This window comes from Tenrec ecaudatus, chromosome 16 (assembly GCF_050624435.1).
Source record: "Tenrec ecaudatus isolate mTenEca1 chromosome 16, mTenEca1.hap1, whole genome shotgun sequence".
Taxonomy (NCBI): domain Eukaryota; kingdom Metazoa; phylum Chordata; class Mammalia; order Afrosoricida; family Tenrecidae; genus Tenrec; species Tenrec ecaudatus.
In genome coordinates this window covers 6,921,878-6,933,746 of record NC_134545.1, presented here as the reverse complement: position 1 = coordinate 6,933,746, position 11,869 = coordinate 6,921,878, and the positions used below count along the sequence as shown (strand labels likewise).

General features: G+C 44.1%; 1 protein-coding gene across 2 annotated transcripts in view; it reads right to left on the bottom strand.

The window, feature by feature from the left end:
* Positions 1-11,869, bottom strand: part of IFT81 (intraflagellar transport 81) — a 184,172-nt gene that overhangs the window by 168,256 nt on the left and 4,047 nt on the right. The window lies entirely within an intron of this gene.

Here is an 11,869-nt window from a genome sequence, read left to right as displayed (position 1 = left end):
TGCCTCTTCCTCTTGGGAAATTATTTTTTTTTAAAAAAGATAGAGCGCAAGAAAAGAGAAGGAAAAACTTTGGTGCACTTCCAGTTTTAGAACACCCGCTGTCTCGAGTCTGTAGGGTTGAAATGCTTGTTGAGCAAGGGCAGGGGCACACTGAACTTAGAGATGGATTCAGTAGATGGTGTAAGGCTGAGAACTAAGGCACAATATCATGTGTTGACTTGATGGTAGTGGCCTCACATGGATTCACTTGTGCTGAGCACCACATCAACAAACAGGCCTAGCCAGGCCTCTGGTTCCTAGAAGCGAAACTCAAGTCAGTCCTCCAGGTGGGAGACCCTCTATGTCCACGTCCCCTGACACAGCTCTTTCTACTCTCTTTCGAAGAGATTTAGATGCTACTGTCTTCTTTCACTTTTAGTGTCCTCGTTCAGTTTCCTGTTTTCCATTCCCAGAGGGTTCTTACTCATATTTCCAAAATAAATCATCATCTAAGGGAAAGATTCCATATGGCTAATATTGCACAAATAATTTCTTATAGAAAGATGCATGTATGATTAGTCCCAATGGGTGGAGATTCACGAGATCTCAAATATCTGGGTTTTCCAAAATCCCATGACACGCCATTGTCCTATCAGACACCACTCCTCCCCTAGAGACTCTGCAATTTGTTCCAGTATCTCAGAGAACTCACAAGCTGCTGAGGAAATGGCTCATGTGGGAGTGGGTGCTGGTAGGTCCCAAATCTGAAGTTCAGACATCAGCCCAAGGATCCTTCTCATCCACAGGACTGTAGAAGCTGATGAATCAGGTCAGCTGGGAGGCCACAACTCGAGTCCCAAGGATTAGAAGTCAGGCAGGGGCAAGTCCACTGCAGGACCCAAAGCAAGAGCGAGAAACATCCCAAAGTGAAAGTAAGTCTCACTTGCTTAGCCAGGCCTAAAAGCACACCAGGGTTCATGTCAAGATGGCTTCTCCAGGCCAGGGCCAACAATCTTTTGAGGATGGTAACAGATATCTGATTTGTGTTTGTCATGGTGACTCAACACTAGTCTTCTGCTCCAGCCCAGTTGGAAAGGGGAAGTCACAGAGATGGCTTTGATGGAGGTATGGTTTCACCTTCTGTGGATCACACTACCCAGAAAGGTGACTTGAGTCATTTCCTGCAAGAAGGTGCAGACTCAAAATACATTTCACCTTAATCTTGTCTTATTTGCATAACAGATAAACTCCTTCCAAAATGGATGTAGAGGCTAGAATTTAAAATACATCACAAAATGGAGACAGACAAAAGAGCCATAGTAAATAATTGACTGCATCTCATACCGTGCTTGGTAAAGTGGAGGGGCAGCAAAAGAGAGGAGGGCCCTGGATCAGACAGCGTGCCACCATGTCACAAACATAGGAATAACTGTGAAGATGGCACAGGACCAGGTAGTGTTTTGTCATCGAATATCAGGTTGCTATAAATTGGAACTGACTTGATAGCACCTAACAACTACAATAAACAAATATTCTTAACTCTATTGAATTATCAAGGCCGCATGAGCCTTCATCCTGAGGAATTGGAGAAGGAAGCTCTCTATACTACCTGGCTGTTTGAACGAAATAATTACCATACTAGACAGATTGACGTAAGGGCCAACTCAAACATGCACAGTGGTGCAGTCGGGAAGACCCTTGACCTTGAAACCAACCTCCTGGGTACAGTCCTGGCTCTGCCGCTTACTGACTGAGCAGCCTCGGGAACTTATCAAACCCTTATGAACTTAACTGTGTCCAAGATTATTTGAATATTAAATACTTTGAGCATACGTGTATGTAAGGCACTCAGCACACTACCTGACACAGAGTAAGCACTCAATACATGCTAGCTATGATGATGATTAAAATGTTACTCAAATGTCTAATGAGGTGAGGTATCATTCTTCTTTAGATGGTACTCAAGCATCACTCCAGCTCCAAGTCCATAGATTAAACTAACCTTTGACTATCTTAAACAGTTTTAAGGCAATTTAAACATATACGAGAGAGAAATCACTAGCTCTGTGACCTCCGCCCACTCAAATGTGTTATTCAAGCACTCATGAACTCAGTAGCACCCACCTTCTAACAGTAGTGACCTCAGAGAGCAAAACAGCCTCTGAATGACATGATACCTAGAGTAACCTGTCACAGTGCCTAGTCACTTATTGGCCCAACTAATCGATCGATGATCCAAGTTAAACTAGGGAAGGCCGCACGATCCTGTTAAAGAGTTCATATCAACAACAGGATTGACGACCTCAATGTTGGATCAGGATAGGCTGGTGGTACAGCAGCTATCAAAAGCTTGTTCAATGATTACAGCCCTACACGATCTGAGTTCAGACTAGAGTAATCCAGCTCTGTTTCTATCTTTTAAACTATCCCCCCCTCCCCCAGGTCAAAAGGACAAGAGGAAAAAAGGCACCTTCCCAGAAAGAAACAAGGGCCAACTTCCCAATTTCATCAATCCACTCAACAAGCATTTAGTGAGCACTGAAGTTCAGTGCCAGGGACAATCGGGTGAGGTCCTAATCCCGGGTACTTGTGAATGTGGCCTAGTTTGAGAAGAGGGTCTCTAAAGATATCAGTCAACCTGAGGTCATGCTAGAGGCCAGTGGGCCCTAAACCCATTTGAGCGGTGTGTCCTTATGAAAGAGGAGAAACACAGAGGGACACAGAAGGAAAGCAGAAGCAGCACAGACGTTATGCATCCAAACGTCAAGAAATTCCAAGGATTTCCAGAAACAACCAAAAGTTGGAGGAGAGGCAGGGGATCGATACCACTCTAGAGCCTCCAGAAAGAATCAACCCTACAGACATGCCGATTCTGATTTCTGAGGTCCAGCTCTGTGAGGCAATGTACTTCTGCTGTTTGAAGTCCCTTGCCCTATGGTATTTTCGTGTGGCAGCCCTGGGACGCAGCTGGAGAACCTGTTCCATTTCCTCATGCCCTCCTTCGACATGCCATAGCGACGTGTCTTCTTAAAAAGCATTCCTTCTGAGTTCAGCACCACCTCCAGAAAACCAGAAGAAGGCTCTCTGCAAGCAAAATGAGGGAAGCCACTGGTTGGCGTGCATTAATCTAGTCCCCTGTGGCTTCCTTGAGGTGACATTCAAGGCTTGGCCTTGCCTTGCCACTCAGCAGATCATTGTCCACTGCCTGAGAAGACTGGCTGGGGAGCAAGCCAAGGCTTTCTACTCCAGTAAAGAGTTACACTCTCCGAAACTCACAGGGGCAGTTCTGCCCTGGGAGTTAGGCAGGTCCCTGTGAGCTAGCATTGACTTGATGGTAGTGAGTTTGAGAAGAGTAAATCTACCTTCAACTTTAGAGAAAACAGAAGGGAGGACAACCACAGAGCCGGGCTTGTGTGCCATGGGACGCAGCTGCTATGCCCCGCGACCCTTCCCTTGCTCCCGTGGGAGTGCAGGCCTAAAGCAGGGTGTGGAATCATAGCTTTCACTTGCTGGGGTTTAGCTGCATTCGCTCCTGTGTTGCTGAGAGGGCAGACTAGCTATGTCCCTGCAAAGTGGGGAGTGGAGCAACCTGGAGCCAGCCAGGCGACAGAGGCGAGTGACTACTGTGGCTGGTTCTGCCTGGTGGAGGCTAAAGAACGTGCCATAAGGGTCACATCCGAAAGGGCTGGCACTGGCCTACCATCAGGGATGGCAGGGGCACTTTCTTCACGGAAACAAATCCAAACGGTAAAGGGGAACAGGAACTGAGAGCGAGCAGCACATTTTAGAAGAGGAAGGTGCCTGAGGTAGGGAGGCCCTGTGAGAAGCTCCCTGAGGCCGATCCCATCTCCAGAGACAAAAGAACCAGAGCGCTCGACAAAGGGGTCTATGCAAGTTCCTCCAGCGACAATGCGTTTCCGTGCAATGAGGAAGGCGGTGCCTCATGCGTAGGAGCACGTCTCCACTGGAGGCACTGGGCTGGGACTGACTCACGCAGACCTCTTCTGGGTTTTCTTATTGGTAAATGAAGAAGCTGGGTCTAAGGATGATCTCTTAGGTACGCGCTCACTTTGGGCACGTCATCAGAAAATATCTTTGCGAGAAAAGGGCCTCATGTTTGTTAGAGCAGAGGGTCAATAAAAATGAAGGAAGCCGCCAATGAGACGGAGTGACACGAAAGTCACCACAGGCTCAAGCATACGGGCACTCATGAAGGTGGCGGAGGACTTGGCCGGAGTTAGTTCTGTTACCTAAGGCTGCCCATGGGTTAGAGCTGACTTGTAAATCCAAAATGCTCTCTTCTGTTTATGAAATGAGATGCCTTTAGACTTGACATCCAGCTAATAGGAAATGCTTCCTCACTGCCTCGTCAGTGGGTAATGAATGTGTTGTGTTAGCTAAAATCTCACGTCCTTACCATGGCCATTGTGGTCCAGGTTGACCTCTTAGGGCCTTCGCTCATGTCCTCACTCCCCTGCTCACTACCCTTCATTTGCATTGCTCTTCTTACTGCCCCTGCAGCACCCCAAGCTCACTCCCACTGCACAACCTTGGCACTTGCTCTGCTCTCTGCCTGGGGCACTCCCACCTAACTCCATCAGACACTCAGGTCTTAGCTCAACTGTATCGAAAAAGGGAGGAGGTCTCTTGAGTTTACAGACACCAAAAGAACCCGACACTCGAGAATGCACACACCTTAAGGGTGCACAAAGAACCTTTATAGAGCAGTCATGCATGAGACCTTGTATTTCCTTCAATACATTTCCAACTCAGGAGTCAGTTTCTCCAACCAGAGTTCAATGACATGAAACACTGATTTCTAAATTGTAGGTATTTTTTTTAAACTTGGAATCTGAATAGAGAGATGACTACATGCCTTGGGAATCCTTAGAACTGGATGATAATGAAAACTCCCATGACCAAATTTGGAACACAACTAATGCAGCCTTTTAAGGGGAAATTGACTGTTTGTTGTTTGTTCAATAGTTTTGTTGGCAAGTTATATAATATAATTCAATCATATCAATTTTAAAGCATCCCCCACCATAGTTAAATGGCCTTTAAGATGAGTTATATAACACAATCCGTTCTAGTGCTCCCCCCATCTTTATTAGTTATTCCTGAAATCCCCTTCCCCTCCCTACGATCCACCCCTATATTCCCTATGTCCCCTGTATCAGTTATTATCATTCTGCATCCACCCTTCCTGTGCTTCACAGCTGGGAGACCCAACAGAAAACAATAAAAACCAAAATCACACTAAGGTTAAAAACATAATAGGATACAGACAAAGAAACGGACTGTTTTCTAGACACTTATCAGGAAACAAGGAGGATGAACACAGAAATGAGCTAAGCATTCAACTTAAATGGGAAAAGAACAACAGAGCAAACTCAAAGAAACAAGAAGGAAAAACTAATTCGGGCAGGAAGCAATGAAATTTGGTAACTGAAAGCATTACCAAAATATGAAGTGATGAATAAGATACAAGGTCTTGTTAGAGGTGTGTTTAAGGGAAAACACACGGAATAAAACAGGCAACATACTTAGAGTCAGAAGAGAGAGTTTTCAACATATCAACACTATCATGATCAATCACATGCTGATAAGGTGACTGGCTCTCCTTGAATTTTATTATTATGATTATTCATTTAGTTTAGATTTTGACCGCAGCCTTTATTTTTTATTGATTGTCGCATAAACTGGAATGCAAGCTAGGGTGTTCACAGATAAACCCAAGCACCAAGGACGGAGGCAGTACCAATAGCAACAGAAGAGCAGGCTAGCAGAGCTGCAGTTAGGTGCCTGGTCCTGTGCCAGCCTCACAATTGCTCTCGTGTTTGAGTCCCTCGAAGCAAGCATTGTGTCAATCCATCTTGCTGACGATCTTTTTTGCTGCCTTGCTACTTTACCAAGCATGAAGTCTTTCTCCAGGGACTGGTCTCTCCTTAGTGCTGACTATTCGGTGCACACACAGCTGAAGGTCCCCAACCACCCAGCACAATGAGGACAAAACTCCTTCTCAACAGATGCAGCCAATATGCCAGGTAATAGGACAACTGCAGTGGACCCCAGGAAGGGTTCTTGGATCTGCGGAGAATGGCTCCTGAAGTCACTCAAATAAGCGGTGTATATCTGGCTCGTAGCAGTGCATACTTCATGTGCATGAGGGTTAAAGGGGTACCAACTACATATGTGGGGCAAATGGTCAAGGGAATCCTCCACCAGGTAGCACAAATGTTTAACCCACTCTGCTGGGAACCAAAAGGCTGGAGGTTCAAGCCCAACCAGAGGCCCAAAGAAGAAAAGCTGGACAATGTACTTCTGAAAAAAAAACAGTCATTGAAAACCCAACGGGCCACCATCCTAGTCTGACACAGATTCCTGGGTGGCCAGGAATCGGGGTCAATTTGATGGCAACTGGTTTAGTTAAATCCATATCTTAAAATGCTGTACTTAAACAATGTGTCAGAAAACTTTCCCTAAAGTGTTTAATTAAGATTTGAGCTTTATTATTTCTTCTGGTGGTGTAATGGTTACCTGTTGGGCTATGAGCCATAAGACTGGAAGTTTGAAACCATCAGTCGATCCGAGGGAGAAAGACAGGGCTTTCTTCTCCCATAAAGTTACCGTCTAAGAAACTCACAGGGGCCCTTCTACTCTGTCCTGTAGCATTGTGATGAGTCAGTATTGACCCAATGGTAGTGAGTTGTAATAACATTTTACTAATCAAAATTTTAAAGTGTGATTTTATCATGCAGGAATAGTATTCCATAGCAGTCACTGCTGGCTGCTAAGGCACTCTTGTGGCACAGGAGGAGGTCAAGCAGTGGACTATTAACTCAAAGATGGATGGTTCAAACCATCAGCCTCTCTGTGTGGGAGAGATGAAGCAGTCTGCTTCCACCGAGATGGACAGGCCGACTGGGAAACCCTGTGAGCAGCTCTGCCTGTCCTCAAGGCTCCCTGTAAGCCAGGCGGACTTGAAGGCAGTCGATAGATACTGGCTGCTAGATTGTTCTTGAGATGTTGCTGCACTAAACACGAGATACTGACTGATTAGATGCTCACGTTCTACTGCTGGAAGGTAGATATGAGGCTACTCTTGCCAGTTCACGATACTGTTGATAGAGATGTTGCCACCAAAATACTAAGTTTCCCTTCCTCTTTTTATAGTATCTGACCACGATTAAAACTTATCTCATTTTCAACTCTGAACCGGAAGGCTGGCAAGATGGCAAAGATGTAATTTCATTGAAATAATTCCACAAACTGACACTTTGCAAGTTGTTTGAAGATGCTTTCTGAATATCGTCAAAGCAGGTTAAAGATTGTTTTTCCCCCTCGTATTTTCCATTTCTAACACTTTGAACCTGTTGTCAGTAGAGACCAATCCCTGGCGAAGGACATCATCCTTGGCAAAGTAGAGGGGCAGCGAAAAAGAAGATGACTCTGGATGGCATGGATTGCCACAGTGATTGCAACAGTGGCTCAAACATAAGAACCATGGGAAGGATGACACAAGACCAGGCAGTGCTAGCAACAACATCTTGGCATGTCTTGTATTGTACAACGATTTTATAAACCTGTGATGGCTTGAAAGGTAAATATTGTCCCTAATATCAACTGCTATCATTGTTATGATCTAGCCAACACAATCCTTCCCAATTGTCTGTCCATTTATTTTCTTACTTATTTAAAAGTTTTCTGTCTTCTTATTTAACTATTTTTAATTAGTTATACTTATTTAAAACAAAATAGCTTTTCCATCAATCATTCTGAGGTTTATGCTAGTAATGAAAAATATGTACCCTTTAACAGAATTTCAGTTTCTATAGCACTTAAAGGTGTTTCCCACTCCATCTATATCCAAGAGTGAATATTCTCATATTAACCACAACTTCCCATGATAGGCCTTATTCCTATCCCTGACACTGATTAGAGACGGTGGTCACTTAGGTGGCTTCATGATCACTGAGATCATTCACAAGGTCAGGGCTGCCTGTCCTGATGTTGAGGTATGTAACCACTGGACCTTCTAAAGGGTGAGGCCAAAACCAAAACCAAAAGGCAGAAATAGGCCAAGCACAAGACTGAGGTGAATTGTGTTTCCCTCCTCATAAAGAGGCTTGAAGCAGGCTATGAGCTGAGAGTTCTGGATGATCCACAGGGCAGAGGACCTTCTGCCTTCAACTGACCCAAAGAAAGTGGTCACAGTTGGTCACTCGCTCAATGAGTTGATTTCTTACTGTGCTGAGTGGAATACATGGGATGGAAAGACCAGAACAAGGGGAAACAATGAAAAAAGGGACAGAGTACCACTCTACACAAATACCTCCTGTCAGTAATGCTAACTTGTAACTGCCCGCCATATACCTCACATGTCTGGGCATAGCTCATATCACACACCTCTACCACTTGAGCTGTAAGACCACACAGAAGCATGGGGTTCTCGATTGTTCACTAGCTACACGTAAGGGCACAATATGCTTGGCAGAATCCAACACCCATTCCTGATAAAAACACTCAACAACAATTGCTTCTCAGCCTTTTGGCTAAGATCAAGAGTAAAAACTTACTCAACAAAAGGAATCAAAAAGAAAACTTTCAATATAATAAAGGCCATATTTTTTAAAGGCCATATATAAAAAAAAACAACAGCCAATATCTCGCTCAATGAGGAAAAGCTGAAAGCATTCCCCCTTGCAAATGGGAACTAGACAAGGACACCCCTATCACCACTCTTATTCAGCATTATGCTGGAAGTCTTAGCCAGAACCAATAGACCAAAAAATATATATATATACCAAAGGAATCAAGATGAGCAAAGAAGTAAAACTCTCACTATTTGCAGATGGAATCATTTTATATGTACAAAATCCAAAGACTCAACTGAAAAAAAAAGTTGAAAACCATCAAAAGATTGGGCAATGTCGACTATTGAGAGATATAGCATCTGGGGACTTAAAGGCTTGAAAGTACACAAGCGGCCATCTAGCCCAGAAGCAACAAAGCCCACATAGAAGCAGCAGACCAACATGTGTGCTCATGAAGGGCCAAGGGGACCAGGTTTCAAGCAACAAAGGCAGGGGGAAAAATCCTATCATCGTGAGTGAGGGGAGTGTGTGATGGGGACCCAATGCCCATGTGTAGACAGCTGGACATCCCTTGCAGAGGGGTAGTAGGAGGATATGAGTCACTCAGGGTTCAGTGTAGCAACAATGAAACTCACAACCTTCCTCTAGTTCTTAAACGCTTCCTCCCCTCCAATTATCATGATCCCAATTTTACCTTGCAAACCTGGTTAGACCAGAGGATGCACAGCGGTACAGTTGGGATCTGGAAACACAGGGAATCTAGGGCAGATGAACCCCTCAGGACCAATGGTGAGAGTGGTGATACCGGGAGGGAAGTGGGTGTAGAAAGAGGGAACCGATCTCAGGGATCTACATATAACCTCCTCTCTGGGGGATGGGCAACAGGAAAGTGGGTGAAGGGAGACGATGGGCAGTGTAAGATAAGATAAAATAATAATTTATAAATTATTAAGGGTTCATGAGGGAGGGGGGAACAGGGAGGGAGGGGGAAGGAAAAAGGAAAATGAGCTGATTCCAGGAACCCAAGTGGAAGGTGAATTTTGAGAATGATGAAGGCAACGCATGTATAAGGGTGCTTTACTCAATTGATGTATATATGGATTGTGATAAGAGTTGTATGAGCCCCAATACAATGAGTTATTTTTTTTTGAGTTATTTTTTTAAAGATTGGGCAATGTGACAGGATATGGGATTAATACACCAAAATTAATAGGATTCCTGCATACTAATAAAAAGAACTTTGAAAAACAATTGGGAGAACTCCAATTTTCCCAAGATTATGGGTTGAGTTGTATCCCCCAGAATATGTGTGTAAATCATGTACCTGTAAATATGACCCTGTTTGGAAATAGGAGTTTTCTTCTACTATATTAACGAAGGCGTACCAGAATAGGGTGGATAGTCACTTCTGAGTTATCAAAAGAACAGAACAGACCCAGAGACACACAGGGAAAGATATCAAGGAACACCAAGGGATGTCGAAGATGGTCAAAGATCGCTGGGATACACTGGAAACCAGGAGAAAGGCTCACAGAAGGAATGGACATAGCCAAGACTCTGATTTGGATTTTTAGTTTCCAGAGGTGTGAGATTGGAAGGCACTCACGACACACAGTACCTGTGACAGTGGACTCAGTCAGCCCAACGATCATGAAAATGGTACAGGACCGAGCAGTTTTTCATTCAACATGCTCATCTTTTTTCCTCCCAGCAGCTGATGGGTTTGAACTGATGACCTTCCAGTTAGCAGCCCTATGTTCAACCTCTATGCCACCAGGTCCCATATACATACTAGGTACGTACATATACATCCTCAGGCAGTGTCTCTTTCTAATTTGCTACATTCACACAAACCTCTATTTTCAGGCCTACATTCCAAAGACATAGAGCACACTTCACCTTACAGAACCTGTACATAAATGTGAGTCTTTTCTTTTAAAAAAAATTTTTATTAATCATTTTATTGCGGTGGCTCTTACAAATCCTTTAACAATCCATCATTCAATTGTATTAAGCACACTTGTACATATGTTGCCATCAACATTTCCAAAACATTTTCTTTCTACTGGAGCTCTTGGTATCAGCTCCTCTTTTTGCCCTCCCCCCCTCACCCTCCCGCTCTCATGAATCCTTGATCAATTATACATTACTGTTGTTATTTCATGTCTTACACTGTCCTTTGTCTTCCTTCACCCACATTTCTGTTATTTGTTCCCCTGGGAGGTGAGCTATATATCCAACCTTGTAATGAGTTTTTCCTTTCTCCCCATCTGCCCTCCTCCCCCACCCCCTTACCCTCATGATACTGCTACTCCCACTACTGTTCCTGAGGGGGTTATCTTTCCTGAATTCCATGTGTTGGGAACACTTATTTTTACCAGCCGGATTTGTAAGGTAGAGCTGGGTCATGGTAGTGGAGGAGAGGCAGCACTCAGGAGGAACTACAGGAATGATGTGTGTTTTGTCGGTGCTATACTGCACTCTGGTTGAATTGTCTCTTCCTTGTAACCCTTCTGTAGGGGGTATCCAATTGTCTATAGATGGGTTTAGGGTCTCCACTCCAACCCCCCTCTTTCACATCGATATAAATGTTTGTTTGGGATCTTTTGATACCACCTGATACCTGATCCCGTCAACACCTCATGCTCACACTGGTTGGTGTGCTTTTTCCATGTGGGCTTATTTGCTTCCCTGCCAGCTGTCTGCTTGTTTAACTTCAAGCCTTTAAAACCCCCGATGCTACCTTTTGATAGCCAGGCACCATTCTTTACCACATTTGCTTATTCACCCATTTTGTCTTCAGTGATTGTGTCAAAAGTTGAGTATCAAAGAGTGCCAGGTTATTAGAACAAAGTGTTCTTGTGTTTAGGGAGGCCTTGAGTAGAGGTTCAAAGTCTGTCTGCTATCGTAATACTTAACCTATAAATATATATACATTGGCCTTTATCTCTTTCATAATTATATATAATTAATATACTTATAATATATTTACATATATATATACAGGTTTAGCTACTTATAGCTATACCTTTATAAACAGCTTTCGCCTCCTACTTCCTTCCTCTATTTTGTTTCACCTTCCTCCCGTCCTACTATCATGCTCACCCTCCATTTAGTTCTCAGTAATTCCTCTTGGATACATTGCACTTGATCAAACCCCACCAGGAATTATACCCCCTCCTCACCATCAATTTTAGATCCTTTGTTGTTCCCTTATCCCTGAGTTTGTTGGCTCCCTGCTCTCCCTCCGACGGCCCTCCTCTCCCATGGGGCCACCAGTCAAGTTGTGTTCT